Here is a 2829-nt window from a genome sequence, read left to right on the forward strand (position 1 = left end):
GCGCCGCATAGGGGGTTCACGTTGCAGCGTTGGACAGCGGAGGAACGGCGCTGGAATGATGGAGTGGAGCGGCGCAGGCACCGCGTTTTATAGCGCGCATAACGGTGAGGGGACGCGCCGGCGCCAGTGCGTCTGCCGCGGCTATGACGCAACACAATCCAACACAATCCACTTTAATCCAATCCAATCCAAATCCAAGCCAAGCCAAGCCAAGCCAAGCCATTCGAATCCAATCCAATGCCCCTCGCGAGAGAGGGGCATCGGAGAGGAGAGGGGGCGGGCGGCGGAGAGCGCAGCTCGCGCGGCGAGGAGAATGGGGAGGGGCGGACGACAACAACTCCGACGACGCTGCATGGACAAGGCGAGTGAATGTGATGCAGTCGCATCTAAAAGATCTCGTTACGTGGCAAGGACGGCAGAAGACTACGGTCTTTTGACATTTGCAGCGAAGTGACCAGATGCGTGGTGTTGTGCCAGAGCGCCCGGCCCAAATTCTCTGCACGGGGCGACGCGCCAACAGCGGCACCAATTCACGCCTCGTCCAAAGCGGACCAAACCGCCCGTGCCTACAGGCCCACACTTGCACCGCCACAGAGTCACCTCTCTTTTTCCGTCGCGGTGGCTCAGCCGAATCATGCATCGGGTGAACGATCGGCAACCGACATGCCGACATACGCCTGGAGGAGGCATCGCGGAGACGGCGTCACCCTCCTTTTCCCATCTTTGCGGCTCGGCTGACGCAACCACCGCGCCTCCATTCATTGGATTTCAAACTTCGGCCAGCGAGAGTCCCGATTGGAGCGATTCAATCTTCTCGGGGCCGCAACGGACTTCCGGGGGTAGAACTTATCGTCGGCTTTCTTCGCGGCATTTTTCGGCGGCACTTTTCGGAGGCAATGAGTGGAGAGGTGCTGTCGCCTTTGTGCGAGCCATGTAACGCTTTGTTACCCTTGTACATACTGCATATAAATGTTGCTTCAACTTTTCGTCGGCTCGAGAAGTTCATCGCTCTGCTCTGAGCCGCGTCGATAGCGGACGGAGCAAGGCAGCGTCGCTAAAACGGTGACTGCGCTCGGATGGCCGGTCGCAACAGTGGTGGCTGCGGGGAGAGGGCTCAGTCCCAACAGCGGTGACAGCGTCGGGATGGCTGATTCCCAAGATCGATGACAAGCTGGGATGCGACTCACAACATTCGTGGCTGGCTGCGGTGGGATTCTCATTCCCAACAGCAGCCACTTTTAAAGCAAAGCTTTGTCTCGTTTGGAGGATTTGGAGGATTTGACCTTCATTTGACCGCAGCTGCGGTGCACATGACACGACGGGCCGAGGTCCGCGTCAATCGCTTTCGCTAGCCGCATGATACTGCCGCCAGTGCTGACTTCGCGCATCCGCTCTCCGCCGCTGGTTCGCCGCGTGACCACGTGACTCGCCGCGTGCATGTGAGCTTGGCAATACATGACAGCGGTGCCGGGCCGTCTTCTCCTCTCTGAGCGACGGCTTTGAGCCGCCGACGCCAAGCTCGGATGATGCCCGGCGAGCTTCTTCACTGGAGAAGCTCCGGAATGCAAGGCTCGCGAAAGCCAGCGTCGGAGACCGACGCTGGTATTCTGAATCCTTCCTCCACTCGAGCCTCCAGTAGAAGAGATCCTTGAAATGGATTTCCACATGCATAAGCATTGCGGAATCCTCCCCTCTGCCGAGTGGAGGGAGCAAATGGAGAGGAGGGAACTCAGAATACGGCCCTTATGAGGAAGCGAGCCGTTCAGCCCGTGAAACACTAGAAGCGGGACCACAGCTGTATACAGAAATACAGGCTTTGGACGAATAGTATAGTAATTACAGCTAATTCAAAGGTTAACCAAGGGAAACAAGGACTTAACCAGGCTAAGCTTTCGCTTTGGCTATCCAGGATTATTTTAGTTAAGTCGCAGAGTGCCACTATAAAGAGTAAATCTAAAAATATTTTTTATTTACTCTTTATAGCGGCACTCTTTTGGTGTACCGGACAACAATAATACCAACGCCGGTTTTGCACACCATGGGGAAGTTAAAAGCCTTTTATCTAAATAAAACACATTAAGCCTTTTATCTAAAATAAAATGTTCCGTCGACAGCTTAATGTTCAGGCTTGTTTGTGTCCCGCAACTGTACGGTCAGTATTAGCCGTGTTGCACTGGGCTGTAGATTGAACCCAGATGAAACAGAGCAAAGACTGCCACCTCAGGAGCATTGGTGCCGGGTGAGGACCCTTTCATTGAAGAAAATATTTTCGGTTGAAACGCAGTGCGTTCGGTCCAACTCGTTTGCACTGGGGGACATGTTGTCGTGCCCTATCACATGTTGCTGCTTGCCTTCGGAGCATGTGACAGCACATGGTAACAGGCTTTGTGGGCAAAATGGCCATCCCTAATAACGCAGCTTAACAGCGAGCTGTGGCTGATCGGCAGTGTACACGTGCTGGTGGCGAAGAAAACTCGCAGTGAAGGGGGTCAAACAGATTGCGGCGAATTTCGGTGACCATAACGCCTTTCTTCTTAGCTTTGAAAAGGCAGCTGAAATGAACACTAAATCATGAGTGTGCATGTGTGCGAATCGCGAAAATTTTAAATTGATTGATTGATTGATTGATTGATTGATTGATTGATTGATTGATTGATTGATTGATTGATTGATTGATTGATTGATTGATTGATTGATTGATTGATTGATTGATTGATTGATTGTAGGGTTTCACTCACCGACGCAACGCAGGCGATGAGGCGCGCCGTAGTGGAGGGCTCCGGATTAATTTTGACCACCTGGGGATCTTTAACTTGCGCCGAAAAATCG

The sequence above is a fragment of the Haemaphysalis longicornis genome, unplaced genomic scaffold (genome assembly GCF_048455015.1).
Source record: "Haemaphysalis longicornis isolate Haplotype H1 unplaced genomic scaffold, Haemaphysalis longicornis Haplotype H1 scaffold_1, whole genome shotgun sequence".
Classification (NCBI taxonomy): domain Eukaryota; kingdom Metazoa; phylum Arthropoda; class Arachnida; order Ixodida; family Ixodidae; genus Haemaphysalis; species Haemaphysalis longicornis.